Below are 24,836 nucleotides of genomic sequence, written 5' to 3' on the forward strand. Positions count from 1 at the left end.
TCAGAATTGATAATAAGATATCATGTTTGATTGTATCAAATGCACGGCTAAAATCGAGCATAACTAAGATAGTGTGAGAGTGTTAGACGAAATTTGTGGTATCAGCTTGACGGAGCACCAAATGATAGAAGTGAAACAGTGTCTCACTCTAATTGGGAAGATTATTGGCCACCAAGATCGCCAGACTCACCTCCGAAAGATTTTTTTCTGTTGGGTTATCTGAAATAAAAAGTAAGTGTCTAAGCACGGGCCATTCGCAAACAAAGAACATTTAGAGAATACCATTGTGGTGTGTTGTGCTACATCAATGAATGTAATGATGTTTTTTGTGAATTTGGTTATAGTTATTCCGGTTTAATGTTATTCACACATCTGATGGTTAAAATGAAGAATATGAGATTTATGAAATCAACTCGAAGTAGCGTTATTATTTGTTCGATAACTACATCTAACAGTTTACACCCAACAGTCACACTGTTGGGTGTGAATATATTTCGAACTCATCTGCAGCTAATGGAATACAAATCTGTTGGAGAAAGAGATACGAGTGTAACAAAAATGGAGAGAAATATATTTATTCGATTACTGACATTTTAACATCCATACATTGAAAATAGGAATCGGTTTAACAATGAAATGGAAAAACTAGACGAACTTTGCAACTACAAAGACGAATTTCTGGAGGTGTATTTATTTTAAAGGTGATAATGTTTTATGTTGAATTTCATTAGTATCAGCTTCTATTGTCTAATTTTATATAGAAATATAAGAAATCCCTGAAACAAACAATAAAAAAATCGTCTTCGGGTGAAGACTATTGTGGATATTAACAATCGAAAAATCGTGGAGCAATTTGGCTTGATATCTCTTAATTATTTTTCAATCGTTGTTTGAATGTTCTATTTTTACTCGTATTTTATTTCACAGTAATTTCCTTTCAGGGTTATTTTCTGCTTAATACAATTGTTATTATTAGCAACTTTTTTAAATTTTTATTCTTCATTGGTTCTTTCAGGGTTTTCAAATCATTTTATATAATATTAGACAATGGAAGTCCGAACTAATTAAATTCATGTATTTATTTCTTTTTTGGTAACAAGCCAATGCAGGTACTTTCTGGCCGAGATATAACATTGAAGTCTCATATTCATCAAATGTTTGAAATTTAAATCATGTTTTGTTCGAATCGATATAGTGAAAGATTCGAAAAATTAAAAAAAAATGGAAAAAAGTCTAAGTGACAGTGAAGAGTTCAAATTCCAAACAAGGGTAAAAAATTGTAAACAGAGCAACTTTTTTCTTTGGAATTTTTCGATACTGCAAAACAAATTATTTTTTGAGGATTTTCGAAACAAAATTTGAATTTGACAAATTCAAAGTAGAACATGACAAAAGAAAAGATGCTGTTCTCCACTCATTTTTCGAGCACAAACTAACTGCAAATTTTCATTATATCTGTCATTGAAAAAAACTTACATATGTCTCGAACCTTATCTGTGACACTGTATACTCGTTTACTGTACGGCATTACTTGCACGGAAACTATTTCTCAAAACATAATGAAGCCAATGTTTGCAAATATGAAAGGGGTAGTCTTCCTCGAAAATATTTTAGTGACCGGTAAACGTGACAAGGAACATTTAGAACGACCTGATAAGTTTTTTGATCGCTTGTGGTTTTTTTGACAAAATGAAAAAAATCATAATCGACATAATCAATTAAAATGTAAATTTGTTTTCAATGCACATGAAATGCCGAGTGTGGAAAAAATGTTGATGAAGCAAAAAGATTGTTGGTTTCTTCAATACTCTTAGCTCACTTTGACCCAGATAAGATAATGAAATTATAAGTTTCTCTTTCCCAATTTGCTCTAGAGGCATCAGCGATAATCTTTGGCGTATTTTTTTTCATTATCTGTATGGTGAAGAATTGATTTCATACACAGACCATAGAGCATCAATATCAATTTTTAGTGATGAGAAGGGCTTACTGGTCTTTGCGAAAAATTGCCTACAGAGGTTGGCACACTTTTTGTCGGCATTTGTTCATCTCTATCGGTAACTTCACACTCTATCGGTGTGAAAAGTTCAATTTCATCGATGTTTGGTCTATTACCAATCATATCTTTCAAATAATATTCATTGATGCATATGATTTTCATTCAACTCTTGCACCAAAAACTGAGCTCTATTATTTCAAACAGACAAGGAAGGAAGCGAGTGTACTGCGTTGTCGATACAGTTGTTTTTGATATTGAAAGATAGGAACAATCTCGTTAAAAATCGAGTTCTTGACTTTCAAAGTCGAAACACCAATTTCAGTTACCAAAAAAATTATTTCTGTTTCATTACGGTATCATCCATTTCCAGACGTCCACAAAATATTCACGTTGAAAATTTTGAGAAAATCGTTGGAAACAGGTGAAACATTGCTTCGTATTGTATTTTATTGTATAGGAATTCCTGCCTGGAGTCTGCAGTTGCACATTGAGATGACACGATACTTTTGGTGAGTGGTGGGTGAATGAAATTAAAATAATAGTTGAAATAACAGTTGAAAATTGCTACCGACTGCGCCAATTATAGGTTTGTGTCATGATTACTTCTTTTCGAAATGATTTCTGTTTTCATGCAGACTTTATTTTTTGTTGAACATGTTTCTCTCACAATTTTGAGTATATGCTTTTTTCTCGACTCGAACAAGGTTTTATAGCTTTTCCTCCACTTCCAACCTGCTCCCTGAAAAAGTAATTCTTTTATTCTCATGAATCGGAGTTTTCTCTCATGTGTATGGAATTCGAATAAATAAAGCTTGCTAAAAACTGAATCTGAACGTTAATGGTTCTCACATATCCAAACGAAAATCAGATATTCGAGAATTATTCGTTGTTCGACTCAGAAGGGTTCTGATTGTCCGTGTGTTCAATAAAACATAAATAAATCGTTGGCGAAAGAAAATTCATGGGATAAGAGTGGATGAGAATTTCAGAATCGATATTACGAGGGTTATGCAACTATATGTTGTGGTTTGGATGTGTTGACAAGTTGAAAAAAATATACGCAGGTTAGTTAGTTCGATTCCTGGAGCATACCTTCACCAACTTCTTCAATTTCGGGTTAGATTGTCATTCTGTACCTCATTCTATTATTCAAGTGACGGTCGAAGGACTGATTTTGACACATGTTAAGGAGTAAATATAGCAACATCTCAAAAGTTCTGAAAGACTAATTAGATTGACTGTTTAGTTGCTTTTTGTGTTCACTATCAACGGAACTCACACAATCCCAATGCATATCGTATTTATGTCGAATCATGTGATATTATTAAATTACTTTTGAATCATCAACACTTATCATAAACACGTATGCTGTGCGTGTTATTTGGAATATAAGATGAATTGATAAATTATAGAATCCAATTTGTTCTACGTGCTGATCTCCTGTATAAAATCAATATACTTCACAAGTAGCATACAGGATGAACTCTTATTACTTTTGGAAATTCAAATATTATAATTGTATGACAAATTCCACACTTTTTCAACATTTCACAAAAATTACAACTTTCCATGCAGTTGGTGCTAGTTGAAACTGAAAAAACTGAATAATGTACCGTTTATAGTTTTATACAGCTGCTAGTGCGCGTTTAATGCTTTTCTTCGTGGTGCCGATGTAGAACGAACTACAATTACATGACATTCGGTATACTTCTGGGGCACATAATGGATTCGTGGGGTCTTCTGTTGATTGACCTGATACTATTCTCTACCGTTCTTGTGGGCTTGAAGATGGCCCGTACTCCATGTATCTCAATGATTCTTTCAATTTGTCACCTCACAAACCACAAGAGGAGACTAAATCATCTGTCGGTAACAAATAAGACAGATGGGTATCCGCGGCTAAGCTAAACAGTGGAGACGGGAGTGGGTTAAACAACTTAGCAAATTTCAAATAGATCTTAATGGGCGCCAAGTAAATTTAATCCTTCAGATACCCAAAGTAACTCACAATATCAATAACTTACCAATTAATATTGGAAATGAACGATAAAGATCCCCAATATGATTTATTCAGTAATCCTAACTTACATGGATTAACCAACAACGCTTCTAAGACAACAATGCGATATTCACACTACTACGCGATGTTCAAATGTCAATACAAGAACGCGGTGTAAATAACCACGAATTCAATCAGCCATAAATTACGGTAGTAACGACTCTCAAAAGACAACTACAATACGTCGAGTAAAACTACCACGAAAATTGAGTAGGTGAAATCGTAAATACTAGTATTGGAAGGTGAGACAAACTCGTTTGCGTCACGTGAGCTCAGGCGTAAGCGCATCGGTGTCAACAGCAATCGTGAAAGGACGAAAATACCTCAATTTCCGTTTCACAAATATCTATATCAATCAGGTATCAATAAACAAACTCTTTATCAATAAACGATAAACAAACACTATATCAACAGGTTTCAATAAACATAAGGGCAACAATTATTCAAATAACTCAGTATATCACAAATATTCAATTAAATCAATTATAACTTGCGTGCTCCTTTTGGGCCACCCGGTATATAGTGTTAGGCTACCACGTGGTTCGACGGAAGTGGATCACCCTGTAGTACGGCGGAGATGGATCACCCTGTAGCACCACCAAGATAGATCACCCTGTAGGGCACGACAAGCTGGACCAGTAATGGATCACCAAATAAGATCCAGAAAGATGAATAAAAAAAGGAAAGAAGAAAAAAAGGAAAACAGGAAAACAAGAAAACCGGAAAACAGAAAAACAGGAAAACAGGAAAAAAAAACCCTACGGAAGAAAATTCTCAATCAGAATCAGATAAAAACAAGGTGAGATTCAACCCCCATTCAATAGGGACTATTTGACTAATCAATACCCCTGGTATATTTTCATTAAGCAAAGTAGCAAGATATTAAGAGTATATTTTTGGGTGCCCTGTATAACCATATGACCCGTAAAAATCAAGACAATTGAATGAGTGTTGAAACCTCTCTTCAATACTAATATTCAGTTGAGATACAACGATGGAATCAAAAATTACTAAAATAATTAAAAACACATTTAATGGTAAAATGCTTACCCTGGCCAAGGGGTTTTCTATACGTTTCTTCGTGTGCGGTGCTCTGCACGGAAGTCCTACTGGGACTTGATGAGTGACTAAGGGCCTTCTGTTTCTTATGAATCTAGAGACGAGAAACGAAGGTTGTAGAATTGAAGAGGTGATATCATAGCTAATACCACATGAGACATGCGACAGTGATTCAGACATACCTAATTTCGGAAATCCTTCCACCTGGCATGAGTTCGGTAACCACCACAAATCCTCGAAAGAGATTGAGTTTCAGACTGCAAATATCCACACCAATATGACCAATCAGTCTTCCACTATACAATCCTGACTTGTAGAAATAATCCCCGTGAAGGATGGCACAAATACAACCATATATATCCTACAATCAGTCTGATGGTACGTTGAACTCCGAACCAAGCTCATCGAAGGCTAACTTCCGAATACTAAGAGACTGCCACATCTGACAGCTAACCAGTTGTTGCCACAGTGCGTCCAATCTACACTACAAGCACCAAGGGGGCTCTGTGCACAACATCATAAATCTATCAATTCCTCCACAGCCACTTGAGTCAATATCAACAAGTCCATGACCCATCAAAACTCCTTCTCAAAGCAATGCAACCCTAAAACAACCCTTGACAACTTGAGTAACCGATCAATCCCTCACCCGTGAACAACTGTAGAACTAGTTCGGTGTAAGTCGACGGAACGACACTACGAAAGTTCGGCAGATGTCAACCAACAGCTGTCTCTTAACCTTGTTTACGAATGTTTACAAAATATAGTTCCAACCTATTTTCAACTATTTACCAATCCTCATTCATGCGATGGACTAGAAACATATAAGGTAAGTCGCCACATCCTTCTCTTTCAGTACAAATATTTAAGCATTCGTATTATGCAGAATATTTACCGAAAATATCAAACAGTATTCAGAAACCCATAGCTAACTAATATTGTTTTTCAGGCGATATGGCTCTAATATGAAGTAATCCTTCTGGAAGTAATGAATAACAATCTATGCAAGAAATATTCTCGGAAAGGTATAGAGAATAAGGCAGGCAACGGCTGAAAAATGATAGGCTAAGTAAACTGAGAAACAAACAATAACAACTATTTCAACCTAGCGAGGAATTTCGGATCTCCAACGTCGATTGGCAATAGGAGAATGCGTAAGTACTGGTCAAAGCAGTTAGTCAGGGAGCATACATTTATTCTTGTACATTTCAGGTATGGTTTTCTATGGAACGGAAGATTCCCATTACTATGATGTTAAATGAATAAAATCTACTTGTAACTTAATTACATTGTTAATATCCGTTGAATAAAGATCTTAAAAGGTAACGTAGTGTTTTGAAAGGTCAAATAAGAGCAGTTTGATCTAGTGCTAAATTGAAACGTAACAAATTCAGTCTGTACAAGAGCAGCCGGCCGTCCGACACTGAGTAGGAAACCTAATGGAAACGCACTAGAATCAGTGTAACTATCTTCATTCGGGTTTGCAGTCCGTCGTTTGATCCTAACGTTTCGCCATTTCGAGTGGCTGGCTTCTTCAGAGGCTTATTCATCTTGGTGATTCACCGATGACTGGTGATTTCTGGTTCGTAGGTTGTATTCATGTTGACTCAGGTAATCCGCATCTCTTGTTGTTGTATTGCTTTTGGCCGAAGTGTTATTACCTGTTAATGACCTATCTATTCCCGCCGTACCTGTTATCGGGTTGTTATTGGTTACAGTATTCATACTTGACTTGAATGAGTGATCTGCTGACTCTTAGAGCCGTAACATTGCATTGCGCTGTTGTCACTTTAGCATCTTTGAGTATGGGATTCCAAATCCGGTTGAGTGTTACCCACCCCCCCCTTTTCTGGGGCACGTTTCACATCTTCGAATAGTATCGTGTGATCTCCTTCACTGAGCGCGTATTCCCCTACTGCCGATTTGTCTATTCGACCTAATTTACAGTACCACCGATGTTCATTCAGCCTTGTACTCACGGTTCTTTTGGTGGTACCGATATAAACTTTTCCGCGGGTGCGTGGTATACGATATACCCCTACAGCTGTTTTGTAATTCGCAGATTCAAGGCTGTGTTGTATTTTCCTGGTGGGTTTGGACACTGTTTTTATTTTATGCTTCCCTAAGATTTTTCCAATTCTGTCTGTAACCCTAAGGATGTACGGTAGGAATGCACGTGCAAATGTTCGAGTTTCCTCCCTATTTTGACTTGTGGAAGTCTTCAGTTTCATGACCTTGTTGATCTCGGTTACACTGTATTTATTCGATCTCAAAGTCACTTGAAGATACTCCAATTTTTCTTGTAGGTTTACCAGTTCACATATTCGACGTGCCCGTTCCGTCAGGGTGTTGAACTCAACACTTCTGAAGAAGCCAGCCACTCGTTCTGGCAAAACGTTAGGATGCAGTTCCAAAATACGACGGTCTTCAAACACGAATGAAGATAATAACACTGAAAATCTCGGCCGCGAAAGCCCTGCCGCAATGACAGAAGAAACGTAAGTATAATAACTTGCAGATCACGGCCAATAAACCCAGAAACATTACACAACTGATTGGTTTGTATTTATGTTCGTGAAGAGAACTTTTTTATTGTAGGAGCCTAATGGATATTTGGTTTCTGAACTGTAATTGATCTTGTCATATTTTTATCCTAACCTTTCGGAACACCATCACTGAGAACGAAATCATCTTATCAGATCGAAGTGTTCATTCCATTATTTTCCACATTTATTGTAGTGAACTGAAATGAGTTTTGAAAACTTTATTTTCCAATTATGATATTTCCTGTTCCTTATCTGATTCTCAATACGTATACGAGAATACACGTAAACTTGCTCATTACTCGGGAATGACTGATTGATATGATTTCCAGAAATAAGAATAGTGAATAAAAACAAAGATATATTGCTTACGTAATTTATATTTATACATTTCATACATATTCATATAATTATATTTATACGCATTCATATAGAGATTTGAACATGATTTAATTTTGATTACATTAAAACAAACAAGACAAAATAAAAATATCAAAAAGTGCTTACTTCCCAAACAAAAATTAGTGAGAAGGGTGCGCATGTTTCTGTTTGCACAGATGTTCACTATTGGGTTCTAGCTTGGTTGAATACAATTTTAAGTCATCTTCAACATTCAGTTCATTTCTGTATTCATTTTTAAGATGAGGTAAACTTGAGAACCCTTCCTCACATAAATACGTGGTGCAAAACCCAACTAGACATTTAATAGCAGTGTGAGACAGTTCTTTGTGCTCCCTCCCAACACATTGAAAAATCTAATGATTTAGTACCAGCATATTTCTTTTTCAACGTGGGATCACACGAGATTTCGGTAAGTTGCTCCTTTTCAATAATCATTATTGTTCAAACACGATTGAGTAACCACAAAATTACCAGGCAACAAGACTACTGCAGAAACACTGCTTTGGCGGTGTTCACTAGGTAGGAAGGAATTTCCTTTTGACATTTCATCCCCCTACCTTTTCGCCCTTACTTCTCAATGCGCACGTGCTCTTTCCTTCACTTCTCACACTTTTGAGACTTGAACTCTGCGCTCCGTATCCCGCTTACATTATAATCAAAAATAATTGTTCTTTTGGATTTCGTATTCATTTCATTTTATTAATTAATTTTATTTTAACTTAGTCATCATTAAAATGGAAAACAAAAATTTGGGAAATAACGAAAGGGATGTAATAAAACATATGCTGGAAGTTTATCAAAGTTTTACTTTGTTAAGGAACACGCCCACCTTGCGTATACCTTGGATTTGAGAGTTTTTTCCTCTATTAAAATTTAATGGTTTGTTGGCCAGCCGCGTGCCCCCTAAAAATTTTCGCGTACCCCTATGAGGTACGCGTACCCTGGTTTGGGAACCACTGATCTATAGAGTCAACTGAAGCTCAATCAACTCAATTTCATTCATAGAAATACGTTCGTCTAATTTTAACAGGGCCTTCTGCTAAGTAAATTGAAACAACGCTGACTGGTGTTGACTTCTTGATATAAAATATTGGAGAGCTATTTTCTAGGTATTTTGTACGGTAATACATTTTTGGGTATTTGTAGATGGTTCTTAGGGTCATTGCAGCTCATCTCCATACTATAGATCCGTACAAAACTTGGCCTCCAACCTATGCATAGTATGACATTTTTGAATAATACCTATCTGAAATATTTTTGAAATTATACACCATAAACCGTAACTTCATGATATGATTTACTTCATTATCTCATTTCAAATTATCTGTAGAATATGATGTAATTTTCAGTCATTCCGTGTTAGGAATCACACGTTAAAAGGTAAGACCTCGTTAATCCTTAGCTCGCACAAGTTTCGACTTCTGAGGGTTGTCGTTCGTAGGGGTGCGACAGCTGGTTAACGGAAAAACAGATTTTTTTAAAACAGATTCACTCTTCAAGGAGCCGAATATGTTCAGAAAATCTCTATTTTTTAGGGTTGTCCAATCATGTGCACAAAAGTCACAACTTCTGAGAACTCTCGTTGAAAACGGTTATTTACCCAAAGGTTAAAAATGATAGGCCCTTGTACCTTACTTTGTGGCACACCTAATTCGATTAGATGGTAATCCCTATTTCATAAGTATGAACACAATTTTTCTAGTGATTAAATGTTTTTGAGCATTTCCACATTATCGAGTATTGCCAATAGTTCAGCATGATCAATAGTAATTATGGGATGAAGAAAATAACTTTTGTCTGATTTCTACCGAGTTATTTTTATTTGTTACGACCGGTTTCGATTTATTAAACCATTTCGGCAAAAATATAAATCCATGGATTTTTCTTGTTAATTGTATTATCAACCTGGAAACAGCATCTGATGTAGATCATATCCCCTGAAACCGAACTAATCATTGGAAAAAAAAAGTTTTTTCGAAAATTCTTCAAATATTTGATAATTAATAAATAGGACCGTAATTTGAACATCCGGTTTGTCTCCAGTTCAGATTAAATTACTTTAACTTTCAAGCAGTTCGAAAATATTCCACCAGCAATTGATTCATTTATCAGATATATTGAAGGTTGCATAATTTTTTTCTGATATATTCACAAGTTTCTCATGTTATATCATCGATTCTAGGAGATTTTCATCTTCCTAACTGCAAATTGATTCCATAACCTCTACTTCATCTGTCTGCGATGAGAAAATTGTGTGCTCATTTCGTTTGTGTTTGAACATTTTTAAATACAACAAAAAAATTAAATTGAAACGAAATAAATTAATCGAAATAAATGATGAGAAATTCAAAAAATCACAAATGAAAATAAGTAAGAAAAAGACTTCACTTCACGACAATTCGATTGTTAGTATCCACAATCATTTTCGTGTGATGGCCTTCAACTAATTGCCTTGCAGTGAAAGATATAATAGAAGATGAGGCAATGTCCTCCGCAGTGAACTCCAATTGTCGTTGTTTGAGTACTGGCCACGCCATGACGCCACCCCCAAGCCTCTCTCGGCTCCCACCAGTTCTTCTGCTAGGGCGCCAGTTACTAGCTCGTTCTGGACAAAAAGCGCCTGTGTGCTGAATGTCCATGTCCCAGGGACTGCTGAGGGTTTCCCTCTGGGAGTGTCGCGACGCATGGCGTCGGCCGACCTGTTCTCCGTCAATTAGGATTTCAGCGTTCCGCGCTGGCTGTCCTAATCCGCTGTTGCATCGACTCTTAGTCGGGTTTGATAATGGTTTTGATGTTTCGCTATTAATTACTGTCACAGAATGACTGTACACCTTGTGAATATTAACCCTTGGTGAGTCCACTACCTCCTGAATGTTTCCTCTCAAAACATCACAGTTAGGGAGAATCCTCAAATCAAGAGGCAGACATCCCTCCGGTTGTCGCCGCCGGGAAATTTTTTCAAATTTCGCCGGTTGTTCCGCATACGATGCGAAACGCCTTTGGCTCGTTGTCGGAGCCGATCTCAGCATAAGATGATCGCGCTTGGATTTGGCAAAGGTTCACCTGGGGTTCGCTTCGCGTTCTGGAGTTCACTACATCCTGTAGATGATATACAGCTTTATGATTTCGTAGTAACGTCTCCTGACGTTCCCTCGCGAAAGTTTCCTGGTCCATCCTCATGGTATTCGGAGTGTTCGAAGCCCTGAATCGGTTTAACACAATTAAACTATTGAGTGGTATGTTTTCGCTACTTGAGGATTCTGTCCTTTCTGACATGTCGAGTACTCTATCTACTCGACTTGCGAAAAAACCACCAATGTTCAGGGTTTGTCGCTCTGCGAACAAGGGAGAGATACTGATGTCCTCGTACGCAAGATAGCTACGCTGAGTAAAATCTAGCCGTTCGTAGGATAAGGTGGTAAGGTATCTATAGAGTAGAGAGGGTGACTGTAAGCCCACAGTACTTAGGCCACATGTGACCTATTGTACTTCTTTCCGAGGAGTTGTCCTCCTGAGTCATCGTCCATCCTGTCCTTTCCAGGAAGGTGGACAAGTCGCTGGGAGACATCTCCTTTATATCGGCAGGTGTAGGCCAAGACTTGCCGAATACACACTCTATCATTGACGATAACTCCGGGCACTCGCACAGGACATGCCTGACAGTCTCATCTTCCTGTTCACACATCCTACATAGAGGTGTGTCCACCAGCCCCATATTATGGAGGTGTTTCCTCAGTTGACAGTGATCTGTCAGAAATCCTACTGTTAGGCGTAGATTTTTCCTGGTCATTGCCAAATGTTTCTTCGGCGCCAGCTTCCTAGGGTCACCCAAGGTGATCCTGACAAGATTACAGCCTTTGGTTTCGTCCCATCTTTTTAAGGATTGAGCATGGGTGTAACACTTGACTAGTTCCGCAATTGTCAAAGTCATCAGGCCGTAGGTGCCACTGGGTCCTAAAATTCTTAGTCCAGCCGCTTCCTTGGCTGAAAAGTCGGCAATGCGATTGATTACCTTTACTCTTGTCGTGCCCTTTAGCCCACCTTAGGATATTATTATTATCTACGGAGGCTTTGGCTAAATCTTGGTGACACTCTAGTAATAGCCCTGAGATTATACGTTGTCTGTTCAAGACTTGTCTGCTGTCAGTGCAGATTGTTATGTTTTTGCCAGAAATTCCTTTCTTGGTTAATTCTTTTGTGGCGATTGAGATACCAGCCAGTTCTGTTTGTACTATGCTGGTATTTCTTCCCATTCCTCACTTAATTCTTAGGCTTAGTGATCTGGAGAACACTCCACACCCTGAGCCTTCTTCGGTTTTTGAGCCGTCTGTGTAAATCCGAATTGCATCTGTATCATCTGACTCTATTTTCTGCCTAATTTGTATTTTGTAGGGTTTATTAAACACAAACCTGGGTTCAATTGCATCGTTTGTTGCCTGCAGCAGAGGTTGCGCAGTAAGCGCTTCCCTCCACAGGCCCAGCCCCAATTGACCCATTCCTATTTCGAGGTTTACACCAGCCGTGCGCAATTTTACCATGGCCATCAAGGCAACCTCCTTAACGTACAGGTCAAGAGGGGTCAGACCCGTGATTAATTCCATTGCCACGGTTGGTGTTGTTCTCATGACTCCTGTGATGTTTAAAAAACCATTTGCTGTATTTGGTATGACTTTTGGATGGCCGTTGCTTATAGAACTTTCGGTCCCCATGCAATGGCTTCATACGTTAACATAGATATTATTATTGCAGTGTAGATCCAGGTGACTACACGGGGTGAAATACCCCATGCGCGTCCCACAGTCCTCCGACATTGCTCATATGCCACGTATGCTCTTTTTGCTCTTCTTTGTAGATGAGAGTTCCATGTTAGCTTCCTGTCGAGGATAGTGCCAAGGTGTTTTACCTCTTCAGAGAAGTTTAGTTTGCTTTTGAAGATTTTAAGAGGTTTTAAGCCCGTTAAACTTCTTTTTCTGGTGAAAATGACCATCTCAGTCTACTTGGGATTGATCGACAGTGAGTGTTCCTTACACCATGTTTCTATCAACTTGAGCCAATCCTGCGCTCTATCGCACAGTGTGTTTACAAATTTGCCGGTCTGCAAGATAACTATGTCATCTGCGTATGCAATTGTGTAGAATCCATTTTTGTTAAGGTGATTAATCAGGGTATCCAGAACTATGTTCCAGAGAAGGGGTGATAAGATCCCTCCCTGTGGACATTCCCTCATGACCAGTCATTTCACTGTGGTTATTGCTCTACTAGAGAGCATCTTGAATATCCATTCTCCTGCTACCAGGGGTACATTCCTGGAGTGTAGTTGCTGGGTAATTGTTGGGAAGGTTGTTTTATCTAACGCTTCCTCAATATCTATGAATATACCCAGGGTGGATTCTTTATTGTCCAATGATCTCTCGATTCTGACAACCACATGGTGAAGGGCAGAATCAGTAGACCTTCCCGGAGTATATGCATGCTAATTTGGATGGAGTGGGTTGTGAACTAGTAATTCATCTCTTATGTACCGATTGCATAGCCTCTCCATGGTTTTGAAGAAAAACGATGTGAGACTAATTGATCGGAATGCTTTTGGTAGGGTGTAGTCCATACCTGGTTTGGGTATAAATACTACTCTTACTTCTCTCCATTTACTGGAAATATACCTCAGAACCAGAGAGGCTCTGAATATTCCAACCAGGTGCGGGATAAGAGTGTCCAGTCCCCACTGAAGTAGGGCTGGTCTTATACTGTCAGGTCCTGGTGACTTGAAGGGGGAAAAGCCCGATATAGCCCATCTTATTTTGTCCTCATCAGTAACTGCACTAGCAGATAGCCAGTCGTATTGTGAGGGTGTTGTTGGTACATCCGTATAGTTCGTCGTTCCAGGATAGACAGAACCTAGGAAGTGAGTTTCCATAAAAACCTCAGCACTCTCCTGGAGGTTGGCGGCTTTGTCGCCATTTTCCTTCGTCAGGATGCCAATACTCTTATGGTGGTCATTTGAGAGTACCTTCTGTAGCCTAGAAGCTAGTGGAAAGTCTTCGACTGCCTCATAATAGGCCCTCCAGGCTTCTCTTTTCTTTTGTCTGCAGACTTTTTTGAACTCTCTGAGGTTGGCTTGATATATACCCCAGTCCTCTTCGAGTCTTGTACGTTTTGCCTTGTTGAAGGTCGTTCTCGCTGTCTTGAGGTGTTCCAATTCAGGGCACCACCATGTGTTGGTTGTGCCATCTGTTTGAACCATCCTCATCGGACAGGATTCCTTGTAGGCAGTGTCTATTTTGTTGTGGATAGATACTGTGTACCTTTCCAGTTCTTCATTGTTGCCAGGAGTCAGGACCTCTGTTTCCTGCAAATCTCCTCTCAAGAGTCGACTGTAGAGAACTACCTCCGTCCTCTTCGGGTCACGGGATTTTACAGTGGTCTTGAGATCCTGGTTTACCGAGTAAGTCAGCCAGCGGTGGTCTGACATTGAGATATATGGTCCGAGACTTGCCAGTCTTGGATGTTGTTTTATATTTTAGCTGTAGTAAGCGTGATATCTATTAATGTTTGGCTACGAGCGTTAATAAATGTCGGCTCCGTACCTCTATTAAAGATTGTTAGATCTTTCTTAATTATTTATTCATATAGGGACTTACCTCGAGCGTTGATATCCTTGCTGCCCCAGCTTGAGTGGTGAAAGTTTGAGTCGCAACCCAATATGAGCTTCACTCTCTGGTTGAGGCAGTGATCCACTAGTACCTCCATAAGGTAGTAAGGTATCGATGTACACTAGATGCTCACAACGGTTAGGTTGAGTCTTTCGCCCGAAGGACGTAACTAATGATGTGCTGAGCCTCTCAAATTTAAGCTCTATATACCTCTGCTTCGTTGGCATCGTTTGGTTTCCACAAGGAACCTGAGCCTGAACAACTTTAGTAGGGACCTGCTCTTCATTTGCACGATTTTCCAGACAGCTATCTGATGGCAGAGTGCCAAAAGGAACCTTGAAGACAAACAAATGTTTTGCAACAAAAATTCCACACAGCAGTCTGTTCCCCAATCAGTTTTGTCGAACTATCGACCATCTACTCGCTATATATCACCAAATAACTGCGACCGCAACTCTCTCCAGTAAAAATGGCAAAGGTTTCGAAATTCTTCCAAGTTTTCAGGAGCGACTAGTACAAGTTCACGTTCAACAACCAACTAACTAACGTTGGTTCGTCATCTTCATTTTATTCAGGTTGGAAATTTTTCTCTCACCCTTTCAACTGTATTTCGTCAGGAGGACGAGTGGTTCATAACTGAAGGTGTTTTTGGTAACGACATAAAGATCAATGACCTATATGCCGCTATGGCCTGATGTACCCCTTCCTGACTGGGCTATTTGACAAACGTCATTTCATTTTAACAAACGTCATGGGGCCTTCACTCAACCGAGCGACGGGGCCTTCTGTATTGAAAGGGGTCGTCTGTAGTATAATCTACAGCTTCCCTAACTAATGGGTCAGCATGAGTTTCCGCTGACACGAAAACTCTCTGATTCCTCGACTGAATGGAAAGATTCGACGGAGCGGTTTGTACCCAGGCGCCTGAAGCATAACATGATGACTGGCTTGAACATCGTGTTGTAAAGTAAAATCTTATTTTGGAGATTGAACCTAGAGTTTTAAATCAGAGTTTGGCTATCCTCCATTGGACTTTGCTTTTGATATAGTTGATGTGCTTTGCCCAGATATGTCGGCACTCAATCCAAAGACCTAGGTATTCGACTCGCGTTTGCCATTCGATCTCCCTGAATGAAGAGTTTTTTCATCTGGTCCAGGGCGGAGCAGATGTCAATAACCTTCGACGGACGAGGACCATAGGGAGCCGCGAACGGCCTGGCGGAGGTGTTACCGCTCTTGGCCGCTCCTGCGAAGCTCATACCCGGGCGTGTACCAGATGTTCCGGCAGGACGCCTCCCGGGTATGGGTGCATTTGCTGCTACCTTGGTCCTCCTGCGAACCTTGGGGGAATCAGGACAACCGCGGTAGTTGGCAGTATGCACCTCTTGCAGTTATTGCATTTTGGAGAATCTGCTCTTGGCTTCTTGCACTCTCCTGAAAGGTGTCTGCCGGCGCACTTGGCGCAGATGGAGATGGCTAAGCAGTTCCTTTGGTTACTTCCGAACCGCTGACATCGGTGACACTGCCCTAGCAGTGTCTTCTGGTGTTGGGGCGAACTAACGTTTCTTGGGCGTTCGCGTATTTATTCAAAATAGCCGAAATATTCACGATATCCTCTCGACCAATCGACGATTGCTGAAATCGTACGATTCGTGTAACCCAAATTCCGTTGTCTGCATATCGGAAAAACTCATTACATATGGATATGCCAGCTTTTACGACCTCTTTTTATGCAGGCGCTGATCTTTGAATTTCACTAGCCGCTCTCAAACTTTTCTTTGGTATACACTTACCGCTGCTTGCATCTCACTTCGCTTATACGTCGTGTCGCTTTTTCCAAGTGCGTCGTACGATAAACGAAATCAAACAGTCTTCGGCTTCGCTAGCTGTCTTCGGAAAATGGCGAAAATTCAAAATTTTTTATTCTCGATTTCATACAAAACTCGGCGTCCTGAGATGAAAAGTCTCATGCCGCGTCGCGATATTTTCAGTCGTTCTGGCTGAAAAATGTGTTTGAATAACATTATATTTTTCAACACTTGGAGTCTAATAAAAATTGAACCACGAGAACTAGAAACGTGATCGGAAGCTGCTGAGAATCTCTATCGATGCTCCTGTGAAGAAAGCTCGATTTCCCTGTCTAAATAACTGAAAAGACCATTTTCCACAAAATCTGCCATTTCCCTTTTTAAAATTAGCAAATTCTAATAAATCTTGCAAAGATCATTCTAACACTTAGGAAACGATATTTCACATCTTAATTTTCAAAACTAAGCTGAATTATCCTGAAAAACCAACGTTTTTTCATGTTTTCTTAATGTACACTCGAAGTGGGCGATCCTTACACCGCTCGCGGAATTCAAAATCATTTTTATTTCGCGACCCTCCCCCCTTCGAAGAAGGTTCTTGTCTTGGCGCGCCACCGTGGCCCTATTTGGACAATGCAAGTTCCGCTCACAGGGTTTTGGTGTACCAAGGTTCTTATCACTATTACCCTAGGCCAAACTCACTCATCGTCGCTATCACTATCGCCCTGTCCCTGTGCTGCAGGGTTCACCTTCTGCAGGTCATCTCTCGGCGCAGCAGGGCTCTCTCACCATTGCGTACTGATGGGGTCAAGTAATACGACTTGGGAACTGCGTCGGTATCCGACACGACGCTCTCCCGTGAGTCTGCGTTCGTCTTCGGACGTCTCCACAGGCCCTCCTGTGGATTCGCCCTACTTCAAGGTCCTACCTCTGTAAAATGCTTGGTCCGCATAGGTTCTCCTACCAGCATAGGTTCCCCTCACTGCACTTGTTCTCTAGGTGGTTCATGATCTTCTGCCGAAAACGTGTCCGCGCCCTTAACAAACCGGTGGCAGGTTCGCCCCTTCGCGGCTTTCACCAACACCTTGGCGTGCTGCTGGCTAGCCTTCATGGTCCTGTCAAAGCGCTTCACCTTAGCCTCAATCTTAGGATCCCGCCTATCAATCCCGACGTCCTGGCGCTTCAACGGTGGTATTGGTGAGTCTCTAAAGGTCACTTTCCTCATACGTTTCAACTTCTCCAGGTCTTCGTCCCTTCTAGATTTTCTGATAGTTTCTCCATCGGTGCCGCATCTTGATCGACCACATCTTCTAGTGGCAGATCATCATCCACCTCTTCTTCGATTCGCACATCTGGATTTCGTGGCAAGGCCTTTTTGACATGGCTCCTAATATCGTCTATGTGAACCAGCTGGTCTACGCCACATCTCGTGATCTCGTAGGTATTCGGTCCTGCGATCTGGGTAACCTTATACGATCCTGTGAGGGTCGGTGCGAAGTTGCCTCCCACGAAATTCCTGACAAGTACCTGGTCTTCAATTTGGTACCGTCTGGGAGTTTTCTTTTCCCTTTCTGGGAACAACTTTCGTTGGCAAACTTCCTGTTTACGCCTCACCCTCTCGAGTCTCTCGGCCCTGGCTGCAAGTTGCTCTGGAAGGGATCCTCTCCGATTTGGCATGATCCAATCTCCAGGTCTGGGTGGAGTGTCCCCTAGAAGTGACATTTCCGGCGTTGCGCATTGTTGCGGTTCCGTAGGCAGTAAAATGTCTTGGCGATATGGCTTTTCCACTGTTGCTTCGGCTGACCTATCAGTCTTGCTCGCAAGACTTTCTTCACCTCCTGCACCCTTCTCTCAACAGGATTCGCCTGTTGATGGTATACGGGGGTGAACACATGGCTGATGTTCCGATTATTGCAGTAGCGCTGCATGGCGAAGCTCTTGAAGGCTGGCTGGCCCATTGTCGGTGATAAGGGTATCTGGGCACCCCGATCGTGCCACTGCCTCCAGGTCCAGAAACTGCGCGATATCCACAGTTTCCGTCTGTGCTACCGCTTTCGCTTCAACCCTTTTGGAGAACAAGTCTGTGCATATTAGCATGAACTTGTTGCCCCGCGGAGAAGTAGCATAGGGTCCGAGTACGTCCACCGAGATAGACGCCCAATATTATTCTACGGCGCGTGGCCGCAACGGCGCATGGGTCTCATGTATTGTCAACTTTTTAATCTGGCACACCAAGCACCCTCTCACAAAGACTCGAACATAATCTTCCTGTTCTGGCCACCAGTAATACTGGCGCAGCGTTATTAGCGTCTCGTGCTCATGGTAATGAAAGACCATGTCTTCTCTCAAATCTTTGGCGAGGTATATCACGTCTCGCTCTCCAAGTGTTCTGTAAACGAGTCCTTCTCTCACATTATACTCCTCCCGCAGCTGCTTCTGAGAATTTGTCATGGGTTCTCGAATATCAAGCTTCATCCTCTTCTCTACCAGTCTCTGCACGTCCTCTTCCGTGCGCTGCATCCTGCTTGCCACCTCAAACGGGCTCTCCACGTTACATACTCCCGGTGCTGGCGGCAACTCTACCTTCATCTAAGGTAACCCCATTCGATCTACGTCAGCATCCAAATCCTCGCCATGCTCGCCCCTCGGGTTTCGCCAAAGATAATCAGCCAGCTGGTTCTCTTTCCCCGTGACGTGCACTACGGTAAATGAATACTCCTGTAGTAACAGGGCCCAACGAGTTAGTTTTGCCTTGCTGTCCTTGAACTTGTCCAGCCAAGTTAGAACCTTGGACTCAGTCTTTAAAATGATAGCCTATAACGCTCAATAGCCCACACGATAGCCAAGCATTCTGCTTCAGTGACATGGTAGTTAAGATCAGCCCCTTCAGCTTCGCGCTGGCATGGCTGATCACTTTCTTTATTCCATCCACCTCTTGGTTTAGGATGGCCACCATTCCTATTCCTGAGGCATCCGTCTGCACTGTGAACGGTAATGACATATCAAGGCGTGCTAACACCATCGGTTTGGACGTAGCTTTCTCAATCTTCACAAAGGCCTCTTCAACTACTGCAGTCCACTGCATCTTGCCTTTCTTCAGGCGCTTCGTCTGCATAAGATCCATCAGAGCCCCTTCCAGCTTTGCAAGCCTGGGTATGAGCTACCTTAGCCACCCCACGACTCCAACGAATCCTCTCAATTCTCAATTGCTCCAGGTTCTTCGGCCTCGAGTAATTCCGGATCGACAGAACATGTTTCTCCAGTGGTCTGTTTTCCATCTCAGTGATGATGTGTCCTAAATATTTAAGCTTCCGTTACGCGAAGTGGCACTTTGCTTGACTTCACCAAAGTCTGTGTACCGTGAACCTTTCCAGTACCAATCGCATATGATACAGGTTCTCTTCTCCGATTGCTGAATAGACTATCACGTCGTCCAAGTACAATTTCTCGAATAGGTCCAAGCATCCCACCAATACTTTCGTCATCAGACTTTGGAACGATCCTGGTGCATTACATAATCCTTACGGCATAGAATTTAACATATAACAGCCCCTCAAGGAATCGCAAATGCTTCCATTGGCACCTGCCAATATCCCGATTTCAAGTCTGGGCTGGTGAACACCTTCACCTGCCCTAGCTCCTTAATCGTCTCATGGATATTGGGCAACACCGATGCTTCTGGAATCGTCTGGCTGTTCAATCGCCAATAATCAACACAAAATTTTGCAGTCCTATCCTTCTTCGTCACTATCACTACGGGATGGCGAGTAACTCCTACTGATTACTGCTGCTGCAAGCATCTTGTCCACCTCCTCTTGAATGAGCAGCTTCTTCTCATCACTCACCTTCTACGGACGCAGTTTAAACGGCGTGTCGTTTTTCAACCCAATCTGATGCTCTCCGGCTCTCGTGATTGGCTGGCGTGGCGATTCATAGAGCACATCTGCAAATTCTTTCAAAAAATTCCTAAATTCTTCTCCTTTTTTTTCTGGAAACTGCTCAAGAGACATTTTGGGGACTGGATACTCTTCTGGCGGCAGGCACCCTGCCTCCGACCAAAAAATCGTTTGCCTAGGCTTCTGGCCGACATAAATCGTTCTATAAATCTAAAGCAGAACTTTAAAAGTTCAGGCCAGTCTCTATATACCTACACAGTAGGTTTAATGAACTGACGCCTATCAGAAAACAACTACTCCCCTGGCTAATACCACGAAGGGCGTTGGATTATATCCGACAGGCGTCAGTGCAGGAATCTTCACAGAAGATGGCAATACAACTGAAAGAGTCGACCCTAAATTTTGGAACGGACACACTTGCAGACCGGTTTCGGGCTCATTAGCCACTCGTCAGTGCAAGATAGTGACCATCATCGACCTAAAGTTAGTTCGCTCTGAAGTTGGAGCGAACATCACAAAATGTCACTCCATCTAGTGGACGAGGTACTAACCAACTACATATCCGTAGTTTGCCCGATTCCTAAAAGTTCAGCCTGAACTTTTAAAGTTCTGCTTTAGATTTGTTGACCGCCAGTCTTCAAGCATAGCCCACTGACTAATAAGAAAGTTTTTCTTCCTTATTCAGAGGAATCGGGCAAACTACGGATATGCAGTTGGTTAGTACCTCGTCCGCTAGATGGAGTGACATTTTGTGATATTCGCTTCAACTTCGGAAGAGGAATGAAATACTCTGAAAGAATTCCGATTTTCAATTCTGGAATATCATTGACTCTAGGTCGATGTATTTTCTGCACGATGCGCTCGCGCGTGTTTTGCCCTAGTCTGCATTTCAGTTTCAAAGTTTTTCCGTAATATGGCTCTGATGAGAAAAGCGTCATAGGGAAGGATTCACGGAAATCTAATATTTTCAAATTCACCCTTGGATCGCGAAACTAATTTCCTATCCAAGGCCCACAGGGTGAACTGAGCTATTTGGTTAGGAACAAGGACCCTAACGGCTGAACTGCACCCTAGGATGAGGGCCGCTCGCAGGATTAGGTGAAAAGGTATCGATGCACAGTAGATGCTCCCAACGGTTAGGTTGAGTCGTTCACCCTAAGGACGTAACTAATATGTCTTGACCCTCTCAAATTTGAGATCTATATACATCTGCTTCATCGGCACCATTTGGTTTCCACAGGGTACCGGAGCCTGAACAACTTTAGTAGGGACCTGCTCTTCCTTTGCAGGATTTTCCAGACTGCTATCCGACGACAGAAAGCCAAATGTTCTCCAACAAAAATTCTACAAAGCAATCTGGTCTTTGACAATATCCAATTAGTTATGTCGAACTATATCCACTCACTATATATCACCAAATAACTGCGACCGCAACTCTCTTCAGTGAAAATCGCAATGGAAATCTGCAAAATCCAGAAAGGTTTCGAAATTCTTTCAAGTTTTCAGGAGCCACTGGTACAAGTTCACGTTCAACGACCAACTAACTAACGTTTCTTGGTCGTTCGCGTATCTATGTAAAATAGGCGAACTCTTCCCGATGTCTGCAAATCGAAAAAACTCATTATATATGGATTTGAAAGCTTTTACGACCCGTTTTCATGCAGTCGCTGGTCTTTGAATTTCACTAGCCGCTCTCAAACTTTTTTTTGGTATTCACTCACCGCTGCTTGCATCTCACTTCGCTCATATGTCGTCTCGCTTTCTCCATGTGCGTCGTATGATAAACGAAATCAAACAGTCTTCGGCTTCGCTCGGATGTCTTCGGAAAATCGCGAAAATTCTAAATTTTCTTTTTCCTCGATTTCATATGAAATTCGGCGTCCTGAGATGAAAAGTCTCATGCCGCGTCGCGATATTTTCAGTCGTTCTGGCTGAACAATGTGTTTGAAAAACCTAATATTTTTGAGCACTCAAAGTCTAATTAAAATTGAACCACGAGCAATAGAAATGTGATCGGGGTGTCAATCGAAAGCTGCTAAGAATCTCTATTGATGCTTCTTTGAAGAAAGCTCGATTTCGCTGTCTAAATAACTGAAAAGGCCATTTTCCGTAAAATCTGCCTTTTCCCTATTTAGAATTAGCATATTCTAATAAATCTTGCAAAGATCATTCTAACACTCAGGAAACGATATTTCACAGCTTAATTTTCAGAACTAAGCTGAAATATTCTGAAAAACCAACGTTTTTCCATGTTTTCCTAATGTTTACTCGAAGTGGGCGGTCATTACACTGGGGCTCGCGGAATTCAAAATCACTTTTGTTTCGCGACAGGAACAACACTCTCGTTGAGCGGTCAATGTCGATATTTGACTCTGCAACTGACCGCACTAGGGAACCTTGTTTATCTTTGATATTCGTGAATTGTAGATGTAATATTACCACCTGTACTCACACAGTGACTGTTCTTATTGAGATTCATGTTAGAAAAAAGCGAGTATCTGGTATGTGTTTATGATTGTTAATATGAAAACAAAATGAGGTGACTCTGAAATAACCTTGATTTGAATTTAATCACGAAAATCTCATGGTGGAATAAAAAGACGTTGTTTTCCTGAATTATGTTTAAAAAATATAACAATTTTGAAAAATTTCTCATAGTTACTGTCTGACATGAAACCAAGTTTCTCCTGGGCTAACAACATTGCGAAAGATGCCAACTCTTGGTTTAGATAAAACATCAAGAAAAGTTTTACGGAAAGACCCTGAATAGTTTTTTTGTCTACAGGAATATTTAAAATAATATTCAAGTGATTCTTCTGAGAACTCTATTTGCATGTGTGATATATTTTTTAAAGACAATAAGTTATCGAATCATTGTAATAATTATTATTTCATTTCATTATAATAAAATTGATTGGGCTTCATACACCAGCTACTACAGCATATTCATAATCATTACTGTTGTAGTAGATGATGATCAGTTGGTTGATTGAAATACTGGTGTATATATTCAAAACGGTACACATGAAATATTGGCACATAGTTACAATCTCTGGAAATACTAGAGACACATAAAAATTAATCTCGTCCTCAATGTCCTCTTTACAGCAATTCGACCCAGTCTATCGTCTACTGATTACATTCCCCGACACAAAATCTTCATGGAAATACTTAGAGAAAGCTTAGTACACAAAAACATAATCAGGATAAGACTGTTCACATTTTCTCCTAAGCTCGTTGTAGTACAACAAAACGACCCCGCTCGTGTGCTCCCATTCTATCAGCATTGTAATTTGTTTATTATGATAAAACAGGCCATAAGTCTGGGTCTATCGTCGCACAGGGGCTCATGTATAGGGAACGTCACAGTGTACTGAGGTATTTGATAAAAGATTCCCATCTTCTTGTTATTTCCGAAAATACGGCGTGACTGAGAGGTATCGCGAATATATTCAAGTAGTCTCATTTACATTCGTATTTTGCAAAAATTAACAATGCCCAAAAAAAGTAATGTCATCTTATTGAACGTCGTTGGTATAACACTTCAAACAGTGTGACACTGAACTGAATAACGAGTGTTCCAACAGTTGCTCGATATATAGATCATAATAATGATGATTCTTTTATGTAGGTTAGCAGTTCAATGAATTATTATATATGTCAAAAAAAATTAGTTAAATTTCACTCATTATATTAACTATCACATAACTCTTAGAGCTTGTTAGAATTGAAAATAGAAATTAATGACTCAATAACAACAACCTTCTTTTAACAAAAATAAATTGAATTCGAAAATGTGGAGTATATCAATATCAGAAAAATAATTGAATTATGTGAAGAAAATGTGTAAATTGACTTAAGCTAATCACCTTTCCAATTTTAACTAACTTTTATTTAGAGTATGACTATGTTGTTACACTTAAGAAGTAGAACTGACCATATTGAGCACTATCTAATGAAAGTGCCAAAACAATTCGTAACTAGTTACTTGTTTGGGATTAGTTCTGTGCATGGGTTGCAAATGGTACCAGATTCATGAAAATAAATATTAATTTTTTTTTCAAATCTCAGATGCGTTTCGCTAACGCCGTAGCTTCCTCTATAATAATAAATAGTACACACAGGACTACAATTCTTATATACAACTGTGAGTTATCTCTCTCAACTGAATAATAGTAAATGAGGTAACATGTCGAATTTGTTTGATTATTATTATAGAGAGTGATATCATTTTTATCAGGTAAGGGATCGGCCCATTCATAATTTGGTACCAGATCAGAAATTGGGTCCATTGGGTTATTTTAACACCTCGACACGTGTTTCGATCACCAAGTGATCAATTTCAACCGGGAAAATAAACTAAATATACGTACAATGTTATTCTTATTTATACCTCTTCTAGGTACCTGCGTCTGAAGTG

This window comes from Leptinotarsa decemlineata, unplaced genomic scaffold, assembly GCF_025532065.1.
Source record: "Leptinotarsa decemlineata unplaced genomic scaffold, Ldec_3_MD MMD2_tig00078340_RagTag_RagTag, whole genome shotgun sequence".
Taxonomy (NCBI): Eukaryota; Metazoa; Arthropoda; class Insecta; order Coleoptera; family Chrysomelidae; genus Leptinotarsa; species Leptinotarsa decemlineata.